The sequence below is a fragment of the Gopherus evgoodei genome, chromosome 12, assembly GCF_007399415.2.
Source record: "Gopherus evgoodei ecotype Sinaloan lineage chromosome 12, rGopEvg1_v1.p, whole genome shotgun sequence".
Lineage (NCBI taxonomy): Eukaryota > Metazoa > Chordata > Testudines > Testudinidae > Gopherus > Gopherus evgoodei.
The window spans coordinates 43727738-43750070 of record NC_044333.1 but is presented as its reverse complement, the minus strand read 5'-3'; the positions used below and the strand labels follow the sequence as shown (position 1 = coordinate 43750070).

Below are 22333 nucleotides of genomic sequence, written 5' to 3'. Positions count from 1 at the left end.
AACTTAACTCTGTTTCAGTCCATATTACTTATCACCTGTATTATACACCCATACCCCAAATTTCTTCCCTTCAACAATCCTCATGGTTTGAAATTAAAACCTGTAGGGACTTCTCTGCTATCATATCCATTGTCATATTCTACATGGCACCAGGAAAGAGTAACAAAAATACATCCCAACCCCACTTACATCTCACAATATCAATCCCTTGTCCATGTGATCTCATCAGTTTCAAAGTTCAGGGCCTCATTAACATTCTTCTTATGAGACCAACAAGAACTCAAACATTCTTTTGATAACCATTTGGCCAATTATATTTGCAACCAATCCTACCTTCCAATATAGTCAATTCCACAAATCAAGAACACTTCAATGTTTCAGGCCATGTCTACATCTAAAATTTTGCAGCGCTGGTTGTTACAGCTGTATTAGTACAGCTGTATAGGGCCAGCGCTGCAGAGTGGCCACACTTACAGCAACCAGCGCTGCAAGTGGTGTTAGATGTGGCCACACTGCAGCGCTGTTGGGCGGCTTCAAGGGGGGTTCGGGAAACGCGAGAGCAAACCGGGGAAGGAGACCAGCTTCGCCGCGGTTTGCTCTCGCGTTCCCCGAACCACCCTGCAAACCTCAGGGAAGGAGACCTGCTTGCTCGGGGGTTCGGGGAACGCGAGAGCAAACCGGGAAAGGAGACCAGCTTCGCTGAGGTTTGCTCTCGCGTTCCCCGAACCACCCAGCAAACCTCAGGGAAGGAGACCTGCTTGCTCGGGGTTCGGGGAACGCGAGAGCAAGCCGGGGAAGGAGACCAGCTTGATTACCAGAGGCTTCCTGAGGTATGCTGGGATACTTGCTTATTCCACGGAGGTCAAGAAAAGCGCTGGTAAGTGTCTATACTTGATTACCAGCGCTGGATCACCAGCGCTGGATCCTCTACACCCGAGACAAAACGGGAGTACGGCCAGCGCTGCAAACAGGGAGTTGCAGCGCTGGTGGTGCCCTGCAGATGTGTACACCTCCTAAGTTGCAGCGCTGTAACTCCCTCACCAGCGCTGCAACTTTCTGATGTAGACAAGCCCTCAGTAAAGGTATATTCTTCCATTACAGGTTACAGTTAGATTTCAATAGGACTTATGTTCCTAAATCATTTAGGTACTTCGAAAAATCACTTCAGCTCCTAAATATGAGTTTATCAGCCTACGTTTAGGCTCCTATTTTTGAAAGTTTGTGTGTAGAAAAAAGTTCACAATAACTTTGACGACTTATTGGAAGTCTAAACAACTTTTCACTGTTACCTGAAGCAATTCTTCCTTGAAGTGACAAGGAACTGTGTGTAGCAAGCAGCTTTCCAACATGCTATCCAGCCTGCTTTGATAGCTTATGGCTAGGGCCTTACCAAATTCATGGGCATAGGATTTTTAAAATCAAATTTAATGATTTCAGCTATTTAAATCTGAAATTTCACTGTGTTGTAATTGTAGGGATCCTGACCCAAAAAGGAGTTTGGGGGGGAGGGTTTGCTCACAAGGTTATTGTGGGGGGTTGTGGTATAGCTTCCCTTACTTCTGTGCTGCTCCTGGAGGCAATGCTACCTTCAGAGCTGGGCAGCTGGAGCGTGGCGGTGGCTGCAGGCCAGGAGCTCAGTTCTGAAGGAAGAACCGCCATCAGTAGCAGTGCAGAAGTCAGGGTGGCATGGTATGTAGTATTGCCACCCTTACTTCTGTGCTGCTGCTGGCGGGGCACTGCCTTCAGAGCTGGGTGCCTGGCCAACAGCCGCCACTCGCCCAGCTATGAAGGCAGCACAGAAGTAAGGGTGGCAATACCATAACCCCCCTAAAATAACCTTGTAACCCCCCTGCAAATCCCTTTTGGGTCAGGACCTCCAGTTTGAGAAAGATTGGCCTCCCTCGAAAATCTGTATAGTAGAGAGTAAAAGCACAAAAAAGATCAGATTTCACAGGCGGAGACCAGATTTCACAGTCCACACCACATTTCTCATGGCCGTTAATTTGGTAGGACCCTACTTATGGCTCAGCCCACTGGCCAGATTTAGACCTCACTTTCTGGGGTAGCAGGTCCAAAAAAATCACAGGCCAAAAACAAAGGGAGTCAGCTCTCAGCCCCTGTGAAGTTATTCGTCCACCCACTCTTTGGGCTCAGCTCAGACCCCACTCTTTCTCCCTGATGGGACACCCCTTCCTGCAGCCTGTCCCTGATAAACCCAGGCAATCTGGTGTCAGACTTCAATCACCCTGACATCTGTTGGGAGAGCAATACACCAATGCACAGACAATCCAGGCCAACTAGGGGCTGTGCTCTTCTTGACCAGCTGCTTACAAACAGGGAAGAATTGGTAGGGGAAGTAGAAGTGGGTGGCAACCTAGGCAGAAGTGACCATGAGATGGTTGAGTTCAGGATCCTCATAGAAGGAAGAAAGGAGAGTAGCAAAATATGGACTCTGGACTTCAGAAAGACAGATTAGATGCCTTTAGGGAATTGATGCACAGGATCCCCTGAAAAGCTAATATGAGGGGGCAAGGAGTCCAGGAGAGTTGGCTGTATTTTAAAGGAAGCCTTACTGAGAACGCAGGAACAAACCATCCAGAAGTGCAGAATCAATAGCAAACATGGCAGGCGACCAGCTTGGTTTAACAGTGAAATCTTCAGTGACCTTAAACTCAAAAAGGAAGCTTACAAGAAATGGAAATTTGGACAGATGACTAGAGAAAAGCATAAAAATATTGCTAGAGCATGCAGGGGTGTAATCAAGAAGGCCAAGGCACAACGGGAGTTGCAGCTATCAAGGGATGTGAAGGCTAACAAGAAGGGTTTCTACAGGTATGTTAGCAACAAGGAGGTGGTCAGGGAAAGTGTGAGACCCTTAATGAGTGTGGGAGGCAACCTAGTGACAGATGATGTGGAAAAAGCTGAAATACTCAATGCTTTTTTTGCCTCTGTCTTCACAGACAAGGTCAGCTCCCAGACTACTGTACTGGGCAGCACAGTATGGGGAGGAGGTGAGAAGCCCTCAGTGGTGAAAGAACAGGTTAAGGACTGTTTAGAAAAACTGGACATGCACAAGTCCATGGGTGCAGATCTAATGCATCCGATGGTGCTGAGGGAGTTGGCTGACGTGATTACAGAGCCATTGGCCATTATCTTTGAAAATTCGTGGTGATAGAGGGAGATCCCGGACGATTGGAAAAAGGCAAATATTGTGCCCCTATGTAAAAAAGGGAAGAAAGAGAAGCCGGGGAACTACAGACAGGTCAGTCTCACTTCAGTCCCCAGCAAAATCATGGAGCAGATTCTCAAGGAATCCATTTTGAAGCACTTGGAGAAGAGGAAGGTGATCAGGAACAGTCAACATGTATTCACCAAGGGCAAGTCATGCCCGACCAACCTGATTGCCTTCTACGATGAGATAACTGTCTCTGTGGATATGGAAAGCAGTGGATGTGATATATCTTGACTTTAGCAAAGCTTTTGATATCATCTCCCACAGTCTCTTGCCAGCAAGTTAAAGACGTATGGATTGGATGAATGGACTATAAGGTGGATAGAAAGCTGGCTAGATTGTCGGGCTCAATGGGTAGTGATCAACGGCTTGATGTCTAGTTGGCAGCCAGTATCAAGCGGAGTGCCCCAAACGTTGGTCCTGGGGCTGGTTTTGTTCAATATCTTCATTAATGATCTGGAGGATGGCATGGACTGCACTCTCAGCAAGTTTGCAGGTGACACTAAGCTGAGGGGAGAGGTAGATATGCTGGAGGGTAGGGATAGGATCAACAGTGACCTAGACAAATTGAAGAATTGGGCCAAAAGAAATCTGATGAGGTTCAACAAGGACAAGTGCAGAGTCCTGCACTTAGGATGGAAGAATACCATTCACTGTTACAGACTACGGACCGAATGGCTAAGCAGCAGTTCTGCAGAAAAGGACCTGGGGATTACAGTGGACAAGAAGCTGGATATGAGTCAGCAGTGTGTCCTTGTTGCCAAGAAGGCCAATGGCATATTGGGCTGTACTAGTAGGAGCACTGCCAACAGATTGAGGGAAGTGATTATTCCCCTCTATTCAGCACTGGTGAGGCCACACCTGGAGTATTGAGTCCCGTTTTGGTCCCCCAACTACAGAAGGGATGTGGACAAATTGGAGAGGGTCCAGCAGAGGGAAACAAAAATGATTAGGGGGCTGAGGCACATGACTTACAAGGAGAGGCTGAGGGAACTAGGCTTATTTAGTCTGCAGAAGAGAAAAGTGAGGGGGGCTTTGATAGCAGCCTTCAACTACCTGAAGGAGAGTTCCAAAGAGGATGGACCTCGGCTAGTCTTACTGGTGGCAGATGACAGAACAAGAAGAAATGGTCTCAAGTTGCAATGTAGGAGGTCTAGATTGGATATTAGGAAACACGATTTCACTAGGAGGGTGGAGAAGCACTGGAATGAGTTACCTAGGGAGGTGGTGGAATCTCCATCCTTAGAGGTTTTTAAGGCCCGGCTTGATAAAGCCCTGGCTGGGATGATTTAGTTGGTGTTGGTCCTGCTTTGAGCAGGAGATTGGACTAGATGACTTCCTGAGGTCTCTTCCAATTCTATGATTCTCTGCCTTCCCCCCAGGGAGGCTCTGACTCAGTCCTACTCAGGGCTTGTCTACATTTACAGCACCCCTAGGGCTTATTGAAGATGCAACCCATGCAGATGGGAGAGCTTCTCCCACCAGCATAGGTAAGTTGTCGCTCGGGGTGTGGATTTTCCACATCTCAGAGCAACAGTTACACCAACATAAAGTGTAGACCAGCATTTCTCAACCAGGGGTCCATGGCCCCCCAGCAGGGTTCAGGGCAGAGAGCAGGGCTGACGTTAGACTCACTGGGGCTCAGGGCAGAAAACCCAAGCTGTGCAGCACTGAAGCCAAAGCCTAAGCAACTTAGCTTTGTGTAGCTTCCTGTGACATGGGGCCCCAAGGCAACTGCTGTGCATTCTACCCCTAATGCCAGCCACGGCTTTTAATCTACTGGATATGCAGAAAGAGTTGCGGGCCATGGAGGTTTTCACAGCATGTTGGGAGGGACTCAGAAAGAAATAGGTGTAGCCTGGCTCAGCATGTTTTTTCTCCCCAGGTGAGAGCAGTTGATCTTACAGGCCTGACAGGCACTACAGGTGTAGGAGGCAGGGCTGACTGTGGTCACTGCAGGTCTTAACCTCTCCAGCCTGTGTTGGTTTGCCAATAAGAATTTTTTTTTTTTTTAATAAAAATACAATTTTAGCCCTTAATGTTGCAAATACAAAGCAAATGAGTAGTCAGTCACATTGAAGTCAATGGGACTATTTGTGTGAGTTTATATACCTGTGTAAGTGTTTGCGGGGCTGGGCCTTCATTTTCAATATTATGTTTTCTGCAGATAGTTTTCTAAAAGTCAAATAAGACACCCTATCAGCAGTGGCATTTTTAAAATATATTTATAGTAATTAATTCAAATTTATAATCGAAGATTCTGGTAGCACAAATTTGCAAATAAGTTACCGCACCTGGATTTAAATTAATGATTTTTCTTTTTAAAAATCAATTATTTGAATGGCCCACCCTGATTACCCAGAACTGCACCACTCAAGCCAACTAAGGTTTGTTTTTTGGTTGACACACAAAATCAGAGGCTGACCTAGTTCCCATTGAAGTCAACGGCATAACTCCGCCACACTTCAGTAGTGTAGGATCAAGCTCTTGATGGGCAAAGAGAATGAAGCAGACATATCTAGACTACAATACGGGGTAATAAACAGTGTCTGACTAAATACTACTGAATACTACTGAATGCCTTGGACAGCTGTACTTCCACATGGCTTGAAAAGTAGCTCAAGGACAGTAAATGCAGACTTGTCAACGTGAACATATCAAGTTATAGAAGAGATCTAACAGAATACAGCAGGGATCTGTATTTAGTCCAGTTTTTTCAATATTTATACAGAAAAGAGGTAAGCAGCATGTTATGATTAACAGAAGGTACTAAACTGAGAAATGTTGCTAACACCACAGAAGAAAAAGGCAATATGAAAAGTCTTCCAGAAGAAAAATGATCAGGAAATAAAAATGGAATTCTGCCCGAAAAGACAGCAGCTAATCTCTCTTGGGAAATATCAGAACAAACATTATTTAATGGAAGGGTGAAATTTGGAAAGTAGCAGTGCCAGGAGACCAGAGCAGCAGGAAAGAAAACTGAGTTTAAAATGTGATATGGCAACAAAAAGGAACAATTCTACTTTGGGTTGCACACATGGGAGTAACATGGGACAAGAAGATGGTTAACTATCAGGAAACATTCCTGCAAGCAAGATCTTTAATAATCTCTGAAAGGAAATGGAAATTTCATCCCCAGTAATATTTACACGTAAACTGAACAAAGCACAGAAGTCTTCTGCAGGGAAAAATCCCATTGTCTAGAAGTTGGGGGTGAGAAAAGAGACCCAGTTCAAGATTTATGCAAATTAGAAATCAAAGTTTTAGCTAAACTGAATGCAGCCCTACCTCTCATTTCTGCTTGCTGCCATCAGCTGAATCCTACCATATGCCAGCCCCAGGAAGATATCTGATTAGAGGCAGTGCATGGGGAAGTTTGATAAGCTTCTCATTTGTGTACAACTGTACGTCAAATTAAACTGTAATTCTCACTTGGACTTCCAAAGATGAGCAGGATGCATTTGTACTTTGAGGGTATGTCTACACTGCAATTAGACACCTGCGGCTGGCCCATGCCAGTTGACTTGGGCTCACAAGGTTGTTTCATTGCAGTGTAGACTTTGGGGCACAAGTTGAAGCCTGGGCTCTAGGACCTGCAGGGTGGGAGGATCTCAGAGTTCCCACTCAATCCTAGAAGTCTACACTGCAATTAAACAACCCGAGGAGCCCTAGTCAGCTGGCACAGACTTTTAATTGCAGTGTAGACATACTCTGAAGTCACTCTCCTCATGTCTTTCTTCCATAATAGTGACACTTTGCTATTACACATAGTCCTTTACAAATGCTAACCCTCACTACACCCCATAAGGCAAGCAGCTAAGTATTATCTGTATTTTACAAGTTGAGAAATGTAGAAACAGAGAGGGGAAGCACTGTATCCAATGCCACACAACAAATCAGTGGAAAAGACAGGATTAGAACTCCAAAATTCCTGGCTCCCAGTCGCATGCCCTAGTTACCAAAGACCAGGCCACCTCTACTGTTCTCATCTACTTCTGACCTCCCAACCAACTAATGTATAAGACAGTTGAGTGGCCTGTTTTCTGCTCAGCTATATGCAGACCAATCCTTTTAGTTTCAAAACAGACCCCAGAATCATTTATGTGGTACTACAGCATGACAGAGAAGAACCACCTTTCTTTAAACAGTTAATACCAGGGGAAAGTGCCAGACTGAAAGCCTGGAAGCTCAGATTCCTCACTCTACAGAGTAGTCACATCTTAGGCAGCATTAATGTACCTTTTTCCACATGGGATAATTTCAGCTATATGCTGAGAAGCACTACCATAATCCAGCTTAAGCAGTTCATTCAATCCTCAGCCTCTGCCAGTTAGTCTCACTTGGAACCGGAACAGTGACCAATCAGCAGCTGGACTGACAGAGACCACCATGCAGTCATATCAGAGGGTAATGCCTTTTGGACACTAGTAACCTGGCCTGAGATATTTACTTACCAGACCTGTTAACCCCAATCCAATAATACAGTACTTGCCACCAGAGTAAACGTATGCCCTTAAGACCCACATGTTCCAGAAAGCATCAGAATATGATCAAGAACAAGCCATCAAACACTGGTAAATTTTAATCTCCTTCACCAGAAAGATTTGCATTATTATAGGGACAACTATAAACCAAAGGCCAATTTCTAAAGCAATATAGAACTATTCAATTCTCCCAACACAATAAGGGCTGAAAAACCCACTCAGAGTGAGTGGTAAAATTTCCTGGATGAGAAATCCTGCTGATTTTCACGGAATTTAAAATTTTCTTTTTAACAAGTTTCTAGCACTCATGGCTTCAAAGATAACTTTCAAATCTACACAAAACGTAAACCAATAAAGTACTCGTTTCTAAGTCTGCAGACAGACAACTCCAATCCCTCCGTTGTTGCCCATAGCTTTGCCTAACTGTCATGTGACAATGACCAGTCTCATCAATTTTCCATTGCTGCTATTCAGAATCCTGTGAGCAACAAATAAGATGACAAAAATCATATCATAATCTCTGCTGCTTGGCAAATCTAAGAGCAACTGCAAGGGAAAGTTATGATTTATTCATTGGGGAGAAGACAACAAAAATGCAGAGGCGGCTAGGAAAGGGTTAGATTAGCAGAGACCCTATCCTTAGAGGGAAAGGGAGACTCTGTGTTGGGAATGTGAGAAAGAAAATGCTCATTCTCCCTTCTACTATCCTAGGGTGAAGTCTCAAATTTATCATAAGCCTACTAGGGGGAAGCAGAAGTCCCTAAACATTCAAGAATCACATCCTTGTAGTAATTTAAATATTCTCTCCTTTCCCAGCATATAGGAGAGATGGAGGAGGATGTGTGTTGTGGGGCAACGTACAAGAGCAGAGTCTCTAATCTTATTTGAGCTTTGTTGTCTAACAGAGCTCTTCGGTGTCTGATAAAGTTTTCATGGATGAAGGAGTGGATCAGCAGAGTGTGGGCAAGGGAAAGGAGAGAAAATATGGCAGCTGAGTGGGACAGACAAACAAAATTGGAAAGAATAGTGCATACAGTGTAAGTGAAGAGAAAGAAAGGGATGGAGTGGAAGAGAAGAGAAAGAAAAGAGGAAACAGCCACTGAAAACCAGAAAATATACACTATAATATAGTATTTAAGAGAGGAAAAAATGGAGTGAAGCCAGAAAAGGCAAGAAGTTAAAACACAAACAAAACAGACAGCAAGGTATTATTTAAAAGTATGCTAAATAGAAGACTGACAGTTAAAATTCATTACAGTGAAAATGCACTACAGAATTGCTTGGGCTGGAGGAAACTGAGATGGCAGGGGTACTTCTCACTGAGTAGTAGGCAAACAGGTGTCAAGTATATTTTTCAAGCCCTGCTCTCAACACACCACCTCTCCTAAGGATACTGTTAGTGTTTCCACAGCTCTTCATCAAGCATGTCACACACCAAGTGCTACAATAAATCACAACACAGCATTTAAAATCAGTATGTACAAGGTGACAAAGTCTGATTTTGAGAAAGACTTTCAAGAATTAATCTGCACCCAAAAATCAGCACCTGAGTAACAACACACCATGCGGTTTGAGAAAGAGCTCAACAAACCCTTGAAGAAGGGACTCTGAAATAGTCCCAGGATCCATCACAGGACCACTCCACTGCCAGCAAGACCCTGCACCAGCATCTTGCTGTAAATGGCTCTAGGCAGGGACTGTGGCTTTTCTTTCTGTGAAGAGCTAGACAGACATAACTATGGGGCTAGCCACAAACACTAAATAAAAATCCATGAACAGGACACCTCAGTGCATTACAGCTGCAGAGTACTGCACTCAACCTAGGAAATACCAGAGTAAAGAGGGAGGACAACCCCAGTGTTACCTCTTGTAAGCAGGCATCACCTCAATACAGTCTTCAAAGGAAATTACATTTCATGATTTTTTTCAAGTTCTGGCACAACCTCTGGTAAATAGCCTTAAAATCTCCCATTTAAAAGTTGTCTGTGAGAGCTCTTCTGCTCCCCATTGGAACAGCAGGGATAGGGGCTGTCTTTTCAAAGAAAGGGCAGGACTAGAGCAACAGTACCCACTGTCCTCACGCCAGCCGTAGGGGAATCAAGGGAAAGGGGACAGTCAGGTCGGATAGTTTATGGGAGGCTGCGTGGAGCTTGGAAGGAGAGACAGCACTGAGGGGACAGAGATGGTGTTGATGGAGGGGCTCATGATGGGCCAGCAGGGAAGCTGAGGGGGACATACAGAGTGAGACCAGAAGGCCTGCAAAGTTGCGGGTAGGTGGGTCATACTGGAGCTAGGGGAAGTCTCTGCAGAAAGCTCTTCCACTAGACTGGTGGGGAAAAGGTGTCACACAAGACATTTGAGTCGAAGTGATGAGTGGAGGACATGAACATGGGCAGGGGGCTCACAGGACATATGGGGCAAGTGGGTTTACAGGGCTGGGGCATGAAGGATGCATGGAAGCTTCTATGGGACAGGAAGGGGTTATGCTAACCCAGTAAAGCACAGGAGGGGGGCACAAGATTGTGAGTGGGAAGAAGACGGGGGGCAGTTACGCTAACCAGATGGAAGAGGGAACATGGGACACATGCAGAAATGGAGGTTAAGTGGGGGAGGGGGCGGACAAGGGGGTTGTGGGGTGGTTTATGCTGACCCATTGCAAAAGGGGATATGGGACAAGGGTATTTGGGGGATTGGGTGTTGGAGGGGAGAGTTATGCTGGCATTGTGGAAGAGAAGGTTATGCTAGCCCAATAAAGTAGGAGATACAGGACAGAGGGGCTGGAGAAGCAAGGGAGGGGATATGGAGGGGGTTACACTGGGTCAGTAGGGGAGGGGATACAATAATAGGTTTGGGAGGATTAGGCTGGCCTGGTGCAGGAGGGTAAGGGGAAGGGATACGGGATGGGATGGGGTGCAGATACAGGATTGAGGCAATTACAAGGGCCCCGGGGTAGGGGTGTGTGCGTATAGGATTGGGAGTATTATGCCGGCCAAGAGGAGCAGACACAGGAGGTTGGGAACGTTATGAGGGGGAATGGGATCCAGAGGACCGGGCTGGAGGAGGGGGTGTGCTGGCCCTGCAGGGGGGACAGGGCGGGTAGGCGGGGGAGGGGCGTGCACTGGCCCTGCAAGGAGGGGCAAGAGGACTGGGCTAGAGGGGAGGGGGATGCGCTGGCCGTGCAGGCGGGGACAGGCAGGCGGGAGGGCCCAGGGGACCCGGCTGGAGGGAGGGGGGGTGCTCTGGCCCTGCGGGGAGGGGCAGGGCAGGCAGGAGACACAGAGAACGGGCTGGAGGAGAGGGGGGTGCGCTGGTCCTGGGTGGGGGCAGGAAGGAGGGTCCAGAGGACCTGGCTGGAGGGGAGGTAGAGTGTGCTGACCCTGCAGGAAGGGTCCAGAGGACCAGCCTAGAAAAAGGGGGTGCGCTGGCCCTGTGGGGGAGGACAGGGCAGGTGGGGGAGGCCCAGAGGACCCGACTGGAGGGGGGGGTGCGCTGGCCCTGCGGGGAGAGGGGAGGTGCGCTGGCCCTGCGGGGAGAGGGGGGAACGGGTCAGGCGGGGCAAAGGGGAGGTGCGCTGGCTCTGCAGGGGTGGGACGGGGCAGGCGGGGCAAAGGGGAGGTGCGCTGGCTCTGCAGGGGTGGGACGGGGCAGGCGGGGGGGACCCAGGGGACTGGGCAGGCAGGCGGGGGGGAGGGGAGGTGCGCTGGCCCTGCGGGGGGAGGGGACGGGGCAGGCGCGCTGGCCCTGCGGGGGGAGGGGACGGGGCAGGCACGCTGGCCCTGCGGGGAGGGGAGGTGCGCTGGCACTGCGGGGGAGGGGAGGGGGCAGGCGGGGGAACAAGGGGGTGCGCTGGCCCTGCGGGGGGGAGGCAGGCAGGGGGGCCCGGGGGACTGGGCAGGCAGGCAGGTGGAAGGGGGGGTGCGCTGGCCCTGCGGGGGAGGGGGGAACATGGCAGGCGGGGGGAAGTGGGGGTGCGCTGGCCCTGCGGGGGGGAGGGAGGCAGGGGGGCCTGGGGGACTGGGCAGGCAGGCGAAGGGGGGGTGCGCTGGCCCTGCGGGGGAGGGGGGGACGGGGCAGGCGGGGGGAAGGGAGGTGCACTGGTCCTGCGGGGGAGGGGGGAACGGGTCAGGCGGGGCAAAGGGGAGGTGCACTGGCTCTGCAGGGGTGGGACGGGGCAGGCAGGGGGGGCCCAGGGGACTGGGCAGGCAGGCGGGGGGAAGGGGAGGTGCGCTGGCCCTGCGGGGGGGGGACGGGGCAGGCGGGGGGAAGGGGGGGTGCGCTGGCCCTGCGGGGGGGGGGGACGGGGCAGGCGGGGGGAAGGGGGGGTGCGCTGGCCCTGCGGGGGGGGAGGACGGGGCAGGCGGGGGGAAGGGGAGGTGCGCTGGCCCTGCGGGGGGGGGACGGGGCAGGCGGGGGGGCACGCTGGCCCTGCGGGGGAGGGGGGACGGGGCAGGCGGGGGGAAGGGGGGGTGCGCTGGCCCTGCGGGGGAGGGGGGACGGGGCAGGCGGGGGGAAGGGGAGGTGCGCTGGCCCTGCGGGGGGGGGACGGGGGAGGCGGGGGGAAGGGGGGTGCGCTGGCCCTGCGGGGGGGGGCAGGCACGCTGGCCCTGCGGGGGAGGGGGGACGGGGCAGGCGGGGGGAAGGGGAGTGCGCTGGCCCTGCGGGGGGGGGGCAGGCACGCTGGCCCTGCGGGGGAGGGGGGACGGGGCAGGCGGGGGGAAGGGGGGTGCGCTGGCCCTGCGGGGGAGGGGGGACGGGGCAGGCGGGGGGAAGGGGGGTGCGCTGGCCCTGCGGGGGGGGGGCAGGCACGCTGGCCCTGCGGGGGAGGGGGGACGGGGCAGGCGGGGGGAAGGGGGGTGCGCTGGCCCTGCGGGGGAGGGGGGGACGGGGCAGGCGGGCGAGGCCGGCGGGAGAGGGTCGGGGTCACACAGCGCGGGGGCTAGAGGCCGGCGGGGAGAGACAGCGGACGAGGACAATGACCCCGAGGTCCCCGCCCCCACTCACCGGGCCGGGTCCCTGCAGCGGAGGAAGCGGCAGTAACAGGAGCCAGGCATCCAAAATGGCGGCTTCGCGACCTCAGCACCGGTACCGCAGGCGGAGGGATTCCCTGGATGGGACTCTCTCCTCTCCGTTTTTCGGCCCAACCTCGTCTGGAGCGGCCCTCCGCCGACACTGCCGTCCCAGATGATCAGCCTTCCGGACAACGGGCCGTTCGCTGGCGCCGGTGGCAGCGGCAGTTGGGAACTACTTTCGTAGGCGGAAGCATTCTTGAAAGTCCATGTTCGAGGAGAACTATGTGGGCGCCGTGGCAGGCAGTGATGACGTCCGACGCCCGGCTAGTCGCCGCTCCCAGTGTTACCGCGAGATGAGACCGGCCGCCCACGACGCCGAGAAAGAGGGTTCCGCCCTCTTCCCGCAGGCTCAAACCTGGCAATAGAGTGAGTCCTCATATAATCCGCTGCAGGAAGCTATGCTGTCTCCTTTGTTAGTCTGTATCAGCCGCAACAAGAATCCTTGTGGTACCTTAGAGTCTAACAAATTTACTTGGGCATAAGCTTTCATGGGCTAAAACCCACGAAAAGTACAATAGGCAGGTATATCTATAGAGTACATGAAAAGATGGGCATTGCCACTTGGTAAGGCAATGCCCATCTTTTCACATCCTTTGTTACAGATACTTTCTGTCCCCTTTCTACAAGTGGAACAAACTCAGTATGCCCTGTGCTTACCCATCAGTGCTCTGAGGCAGTTTGGGAATATGCAGATAAGCACAACTCTCAAGATATTGGAGGTTCAGAATGTCCATGGCAGCATATTTTTGGTACATTGAATTCATACACAATATTGGCAAAATTACCATTGGAACATATGTTTTCTGTCCTTTTAACTATTTGTGTTTTCAGAAGAAGAAATTTCTGCATTCAAACCTTTCCCTCCTTCACTAACAGGAATGGTATGGCAAAAGTCTGGGCCTCCGTGTTCACAGAAGAAGGACTTGGGCTATGGAATTCAGAGCACAGCTGTTGATCACAAAATATTTGGAAGGAAATCTGTAACACATTTATTGTAGGGCTTACAATCCAGTTACACGTGTGAAAGGTAGGAGGTGTAGATACAACATACAAGCAAATGACTATGGGGAAGAATTGGATCATCTTGGTTAATTTTGTGTACTGGCCATAGATTTTGGTGGTGGTTCTTTCTCTTTTTAATTGGGGCTAGATACAGGGAACGAAGGAGCAAGAAAAGAAGAGGCATAGCTTGTCACCTGCCTTCCCATTGGTAGTTGTCTGGGTTCTGTAGGCATCATGGCAGAGATGGAGAACTTGGAGCTGGTAGGAGCAGTAGATGGAAGAGCCAAGAAAGAAGTGGGAGGGAAAGAAACAGGAGACCTGCAGAGATAGCATAGGGGAAAGCCATTGGAGAGCATTGCTAGGTAAGAACAATAAAGTAGAAAAATTATTTCTCCCTGGCTCGTGTTCCCTATCTTTTTTTTCTGGACCTAGAGCCCTGTTTTCCCACTACACCAGCTTGTTGTGAGACTCTGGTGCTCCTCTTTGTGAGACTGTAGCTGGCCCTTTAAGAGAGGATTGGTCTCCGCCCCAGCTCTGATACAGCCATGTGTCTTCCCCAGGTGGGGAAAATGGTCAAGTGACCAGGGAGTCATATGACACAATCATATTTCTGAGGTAAATAAGGGAGAACCCTAGGGAGATACTTCAGGTGAAGTAGAGGCCTGACTTGTAGGTGCCTTTGAGGCATCAGGAAAGATAGGTCAGTGGAGCTAGGACTAAGATGTGGTGATCTGGCTCTAAGCTGTGGAGTGGGGTTTCACCCTAGCAGATATGTTTTCCAGGAAAAAGCATTATTTTAAAATTTCTGCTTTGAGTTCTGTTTCTTGAAGATTTTTGCAAGCTTCAATGGAACTTCTGGGAGGCTAATTTAAAGAGATGAGGGATAAGTGTAGCACTAAACCCTGGAAGTAGGGCTGTGTAATCCCTTAGTTGAGAAGGAAGTTTTGGAACTGGAGGGCTACTGGAAACTATAAAAGCCAATACATTAGAGCCTGGAAAGGAAATCTTGTTTGAAATACTTGACCTGTGGAAAGTTAGTAGAAGAACCAGGAGGGAAGGTGCGGGTGGTGGCATAGTTACCCTATACTGTGAGGAGATGGTGGCCTTACAAAACTCTTCATATTCCCTTCCTCCTACACAGCAGGAAATACCTAACTCAACTTCTATATTCTTTAGCAATGAGCCTAACAATTCTAAAGAGAGCTCTTTGCACGGACAGAGAAGGTGCTGGCACCAGAAAGCTACTGTAGTGCAGCACCGTATCTGACACTCAGCTGAATCCCATGGCTCCAATTGCATTCAGACTCCATGGGGAACCCCAACAGGTGCTTGACGATAACTGGTTGGGCCCTGTTGTGTTAGGCACTGTACAAATATTTAGTGAATGACAGTCTCTGTGTCAAAGAGCTTGCTCAGAACTAAAGTCCTGGAACCAAGGACTTCTGGAGTTAACCTTATTGCTATTAGGTAGATAGTCTGGGTCTTTGTATCTTTGAAGCCATTAATTTCCCTTTTCTTTCTCTCCTGTTCCATATACACTGTCTAAAAACTCAAAGGACAAGGAGATGAATATGTTGAAGATGTTGGTAGCTTTCCCATTAGCTCTTTGTCATCACTGAAGGAGCTAACATTCAGGCTGTCCCCAAAGGACAAAGAATTTCTAAAATCTTCAGAACACATCTGAATGGAGCTGCGTTCTATGGCAGCTCACTGCTAGTCATGCAGATCTGTAACAGATTAAGGTGGAGGTGGGTCTGCCTCTAGCCAATAGCTGACAGGTAAAACTCCCCGCTCCAGGATTCTAGTTTACTTAGTTCTCCATATGGATTCAAAGTCCTGGGCCAATGAGTTTTTGAATGCCAGAAGCCCAAGAAGACAAACATTACATTTTCCAAAGTGTGCTTCATGTCAAACCTAATTAACTGCTGAATAAGCAGAGGTGTATGTGCCCAACCGCAGTGCTCCTGTGGGCCCAATCCAGTTGTCAATATTCACCACCAACTATCTGGACTGTCTTGCCCAGAACAGAGGGTGTCATGTGCTTCTACCAGATATGGACTGGCTACAGAGTGTGCACCAGCTGTGCTAATCATAAGATCCTTTAGTGCTCTGCCAGGTATGGCTGAGGCAGGGCCATCCCTAGCCATTTTGGTCCCATAAGCAGCCAGCCCATGGGCGGTGGGGTGGCGGCACCAGGCCTCTGCGGGGCAGGCCCCATGCCTCCACAGGGGGCAGGAGCAGGCTTGGGAGCAGTGCTGTCCCTAGCCATTTCGGTGCCCTATGCAAACCCCCGCCATGGGGGGGCTGTGTGGGCCCCAGGCCTCTGCAGGAGTGCAGGGGGAGAAACTGCCTCCAGCCTGCTCCACTGGCTCCCAGCCTTGAGGGGCAGGGTGGAACTGCCCCTCAGCATTCGCCGGCGGAGCAGAGCAGGGGTGGGGGCTATGGGGAAGGGGTGGAGTGGGGGTGGGGCTGTGGCGGAGCAGGGGCAGGGGCTGTGGCGGAGCAGGGGCAAGGGCCATGGGGAAGAGGCAGAGCAGGGGCTGGAGCAGCACACAGCTGCGTAGGGCACCAGGAAATTCTGAATTTCCTGGTGCCCTATGCAGCTGCACACTTTACATATGGGTAAGGATGGCCCTGGGCTGAGGTTTATTTAAATCAAGTATTTTCCACACAGTACCACCTAGACACTAAACAGGATAACACAGTTTAGCATTCCATTACATATCCCCCTTTAAGTTCTACGTTTCTACCATTTACAATATTTACATTATTACTGTCTTTGAAGTTCAGTATGGATCAGTCTGTTAAGTGTCTCTGAATCATACTAGTTTTCTAATTACACAACTCGAATGCATAACGACTTGGTCACCTGGCTGTCCATTAGATACTATGACTAGCTGTGGTTGGTTAGTATCCTTGAGTTGTCATCTTCTTATTCTGCATCTACCATCTCTAGAGTTTGCTATGCTAATTGTTGTTCTTTCTGAGGAACAAAGTGTAGATGTCAATTGTTTCTATTGAACTCTCCATTGTCAGTCTCAATCACATATGATCCTGGCCCCCGGAAGAGCACCCGCCGAAATGCTGCAGCAGCATTTTGACGGGGACGCCTCTCGATGACGACGTTTGTCGCCAACAAGTGACGTCATCGAGAGGCATCACCCCCGAATTTCGGCGGGGACGCCTCTCGATGACACCGCTTGCCGTCAACAAGTGACGTCATTGAGAGGCGTCACTCCCGAATTTCAGCAGGGACGCCTCTCGATGACACCGCTTGTCGACGGCAAGTGATGTCATCAAGAGGCGTCCCCGCCGAAATTCAGTGGCATTTCGGCGGGTGCTCCACTGCCACGGTGGTCCTTCGGCTGGCACCCGCCAGCCAAAAAGGTTGGGGTCCACTGATCTTGATGCTGATTTTTTTTTTCTTCATGGCAGCTGAAGTTGTCCATCCTATTAGATGTAAACATGGTCACCAGGTTCTAGGCCTGGTGTTTCGCTGCATGACATCTACTGTAAAAGTATTCATAATCTCTTTAGTCTTCTTAACCAATTTGACTACTCTCTTCGTGTCTGGCCACTCTGGAAATATGTCCTTTCCCAAGGCTGGAACAGTAGCTTAATCAGGAGCTGTGCTGTACTATATCCAGTAGCTGCTATTGGTGCTGCTCTGTAATGCAGAAGAGCAAGGAATGGATGTTTCTGTCGTAGGATTTTCTTAGGCCATGTCTACATCTAAAATTTTGCAGCGCTGGTTGTTACAGCTGTATTAGTACAGCTGTATAGGGCCAGCGCTGCAGAGTGGCCACACTTACAGCAACCAGCGCTGCAAGTGGTGTTAGATGTGGCCACACTGCAGCGCTGTTGGGTGGCTTCAAGGGGGGTTCCGGGAACGCGAGAGCAAACCGGGAAAGGAGACCAGCTTCGCCGCGGTTTGCTCTCGCGTTCCCGGAGCCACCCAGCAAACCGCAGGGAAGGAGACCTGCTTGCTCGGGGTTCCGGGAACGCGAGAGCAAACCGGGAAAGGAGACCAGCTTCGCCGCGGTTTGCTCTCGCGTTCCCGGAGCCACCCAGCAAACCGCAGGGAAGGAGACCTGCTTGCTCGGGGTTCTGGGAACGAGAGAGCAAACCGGGAAAGGAGACCAGCTTGATTACCAGAGGCTTCCTCCTTCCACGGAGGTCAAGAAAAGCGCTGGTAACTGTCTACATTGGATTACCAGCGCTGGATCACCAGCGCTGGATCCTCTACACCCGAGACAAAACGGGAGTACGGCCAGCGCTGCAAACAGGGAGTTGCAGCGCTGGTGGTGCCCTGCAGATGTGTACACCTTCAAAGTTGCAGCGCTGTAACTCCCTCACCAGCGCTGCAACTTTCTGATGTAGACAAGCCCTTACTGTCTGTACAGCTCTCTCACCTTCTCCATTTGTTTGTGGGTGATGTGAGTTGCTGATATGATCAAAATTATACTTCATATGGAATGACTTAAATTCTGATGCAATGAACCTGTAGGCTACTGTCCCTCACTAGTTGTTCTGAAACACTGAAATGAGCAAAAGTGCACTTCAGTTTCTCAATAACACTGCTACATGTTATGTCTTTCAAGCAGGGCCGTCCTTACCCATACGCAAAGTACACAGCTATGTAGGGCACAGGAAATTTGTTTCCTGGTGCCCTATGCAGTTTTGTGCTGTTCTAGCCCTTGCTCCGCCTCTTCCCCATGGCTCCTGCCCCTGCTCTGCCCCAGCCTTGCCCCGCCTCTTCCTGCCCCCACTCCACCCCTTCCCCTGATGACTGCAGCAGGGGTCAGGCTTGCCCTGCACTCAACAGGTGGCAGGAAGTGGACTGACCCAGCCCCAACCTGCTCCGCTCTGCCCGCTCATGCTGGGGGGCAGTTCCCCCCCTACCATCAAGCCTGCTTCTGCCCCCTCCTGCAGAGGCCTGGGGCCACCCCCCCCCCCCACAGGGGGGCTGCGTAGAGCACCAAAATGGCTAGGGACAGCCCTGCTTTCAAGTACATTGTTCCTGTATATCTGGAAAAATAGTCCACTATAACCAGGTAATGATGTCCTCTTGTAGAAGGGCATTTTTAGCAACCATCCGAGTGCCCAAGTCACTGCCAACTGCTAGTTCTGGAATATTGATTATTTTGCTTATTGCCAAGAGTAGCTATTTAGTAGGCCTTTGCAGGAACTTACCATAACTAAGGCAAATCCAGGAGGGAGGGATGATCACAAGGAGTGAGCCTGACTCTATGTCCTCCCTGATATGCTGGGGTAAGTGTCTGTGAAAAACAGGAAGTCTATCTATATTTGACTTCTGGTGTGTGTCAAACTGACAAACTGTCCCCGCCACAGACACTCAGATGCTCACCAGCACAGCCCCCCAATGCAGCACTTTGCATATCTCCTCTCGGACAGATCCCAGGCAAACTCCCTCCATTAGCCTCTGCTGTTCGCTGCTCATTGTTGTTGATGTAAATGTATCAGTTACTAACGTAAAAGGGGTAGACGGTCTGCAGAATGCTTTCTGGACATCTCTTGGAATCCCCGAAGACAGGTGGATAGCTGGCCACTTGAACCATGTTGTTTGACCCCTCAAGAGCCCTCCAGACCATAGGTGACTATTGTGTGGAGTGCTCTATCATCTATTCTGTGTGTATATGCTCTTGAAACTAAATAAAGCAGGGACTTTGAGTAAATGCATTCTTGTGAGAGTGCTGGAGACTAATAAAGTGAAGGCTTTAAGTGAAAGCACTTGACTTTCTGGGATTTGTGCCAACCACATAGCAGACAGAGGTGCTGCGTCTCCTTCGGTTTATTTCTTGGTACTGCCTCACAGACAGTAAAGTTACCAAGAGCTTTGGGTTTAGGGAACCCCGGGTAACACCCTGAATTTGCATAAATCTGCAGTTAGTCTCATCCAAGGTCTCAGTGGTAGGAGTCTTTGTGCACTTGTTTGGGTCAGCATTGCCATTGTCTCTTAAGTTGATTTGTACTGGATCTCCCTTCAAATGTCCAATATCAAATCTTACATCAAGTTCTTCCACCTTTCTCATTAGGCCCATTGTGGCTGCCATACTGCAGCTGAGAAGGTTGTTGGTCTTTGACCATATGCACTATGAATAGGGCCCTACCAAATTCACGGTCCATTTTGGTCAATTGCATGGCAATAGGATTTTAAACATCATAAAATTCATGATTTCAGCTATTTAAATCTGAAATTTCAGGGTGTTGTAACTGTAGGGATTATGACCCAAAAAGGAGTTGAGGGTGGGTGGGTGGGTCCCAAGGTGATTGTAGCGGGGTGGCGGTACTGCTACCCTTTCTTCTAAACTGCTGCTGGCAGCAGCGCTGCCTTGAGAGCTGGGCAGCTAGAGAGCAGCGGCTGCTGGCCGGCCACTGCCAGCACCAGCACAGAAGTAAGGATGGTATGGTATGGTATTGCCACCCTTACTTCTGCGCTGCTCCCTGCAGAGCTGGGCCCTCAGTCAGCAGCCGTCACTCTCTAACCACCCAGCTCTGGAGGGAGCAGCGCAGAAGTAAAGGGTGGCATGGTATGGTATTGCTACCTTAACTTCTATGCTGCTGCCTTCGGAGCTGGGCGCCTGGCCAACAACCGCCGCTCTCCAGCCACCCAGCTCTTGAGGCAGCATAGAAGTAAGAGTGTCAATACTGCAACCCCCCTAAAATAACCATGTGGCCCCCCTGCAACTCCATTTTGGGTCTGGACCCCCAGTTTGAGAAACACTGGTCCCCCCCATGAAATCTGTATAGTATAGGGTAAAAGCATGGGCGGTGGGTGGAGTCCCCCTTTGGGGAGGCTTGCCCCGGCTCTGCCCCTTTTGCCACCCCCATGCCAGAGCTGGAGTCCCAAGACCCTCCTCCACCCCCTTACAGCCAGAGGCCCGAGATGCCTCCTGCCCGGAGGAGCTGCTCCCCACCCCACTCCTTGGCCAGAGGAGCCCTGGGCCGGCTGGAGCCCTGAGCTTTCCCCCCGCACCTGCCCAGAGAAGTCCAGGGCCAGTTGCAGCTGTGCCGTGCCTCGCCTTCCCAGATCCCAAACCACCCAAGGGAAAGCAGCTTTGGTCTGGAAGAAGCTTTTGATATGCCCCATGTAAGTTCCAAGGCATATTTGCTACTCAGCTTCCCAGGTTCATCAGTAGTCCAGGGAGATTACTGATGAACCTGGGAAGCTGAATAGCACATACCACCTCCTCAGCCATCCTGGAACCTGCATGGGGCATAATAAATCAAAAACTTCCCCCCAAAGCCCTGCAACGGGGGTTCGCAGAGCCTCCCCTGGCATATTATACTCACCACCCATAGGTAAAAGCACACAAAAGATCAAATTTCACAGGCGGAGACCAGATTTCACAGTCCAGGATGCATTTTTCATGGCCGTGAATTTGGTAGGGTCCTAACTATGAATGCACAGATTTTGTCTTTGTAAGTTATTTCTGTCATGAACTGGCCCATCTGATTCATAATACCTCCAAGGCTAGTCAGAGTTGTGTCGGGTGACTTCAGTTCTGGGAGGGGTTTAAAGTGACTGTAAGTCCCTTCTCATGCCTGTGACATCAGCTCCTGAGTCAATTTTAAAGTAAATAGTTGTTAGACTGACGCCACACTTGGTAAGGCAACTCCCATTCTTTCATGTATTTATACCAGCTCCTGTATTTTCCATTCAATGCATCTGATGAAGTGGGTTCTAACCTGTGAAAGCTTATGCCCAAATAAATTTGTTAGTCTCTAAGGGCTTGGCTACACTCGAAACTTCAAAGCACTGCTGCAGGAACGCTGCCATGGGAGCGCTTTGAAGTGTGAGTGTGGTCGCAGCGCATACTCCACCTCCTCATGGAGATTAGCTTGCAGCCCGCGCTGCCAGCGCTGCAGCACTGTTTACACTGACGCTTTACAGCGCTGTATCTTGCAGCGCTCGGGGGTGTTTTTTTCACATCCCTGAGCGAGAAATTTGCAGCACTGTAAAGCGCCAGTGTAGCCAAGGCCTAAGATGCCACAAGGACTCCTCATTAGTCTTGCCATGAATATTCAATTTCACGCTCCAGGCAGGCTCTATGGCATCACAAGTGATAGATCCCAGAAGTAATGGCTCTTGATTGTCTGTAGTATGGGTCAATTCCCTGACTGCTTTAAAGTGGCAAACAGTTGCAAAGTGTCCATATTTCACGCATGTATTACACCATGTGCCTCTGGATGGACATGCATCATCTCTTGGGATATGTCTTTTTCCACACCTTGTGCATATAGGCTGGAATTTGTCCCTCTTAGCCTGGGAGTTCTCTCTCCTTGCCTCAAAGGTTTTATAGTAATGACTTTTAACACTCAAGTGTCTGTTTACAGTTTCTAGGCTCGTTTCTTGTTTTTCAGGTTTGTCAAGTTGCTCCAGGTTTTGCTGTCCCAGCTCAGAATGCTTTGCTCTCTGTTGCTAGGGTTAAATATGGTTCAGTTGTAGCTGCTGTGAAAAGTTTTTTATCTGTTAACCCAATAACCAGCCTGTCTCTGATATGCTCTTATTTTTGCATTCCCCA

The 22333-nt window shown here is 50.2% G+C and overlaps 1 protein-coding gene across 3 annotated transcripts in view; it reads right to left on the bottom strand.

The window, feature by feature from the left end:
• AP1G1 (adaptor related protein complex 1 subunit gamma 1) overlaps window positions 1-13065 on the bottom strand; it is a 106537-nt gene extending 93472 nt beyond the window's left edge. The window contains exon 1 of one of the 3 annotated variants that reach the window (XM_030582273.1): window positions 12718-13065. The gene's annotated coding sequence lies outside the window, so the exon portion shown is untranslated. The remainder of the gene's footprint in view (window positions 1-12717) is intronic. The other 2 variants (XM_030582271.1, XM_030582272.1) reach the window with 2 other exon arrangements.
• Window positions 13066-22333: the final 9268 nt, after the last annotated feature.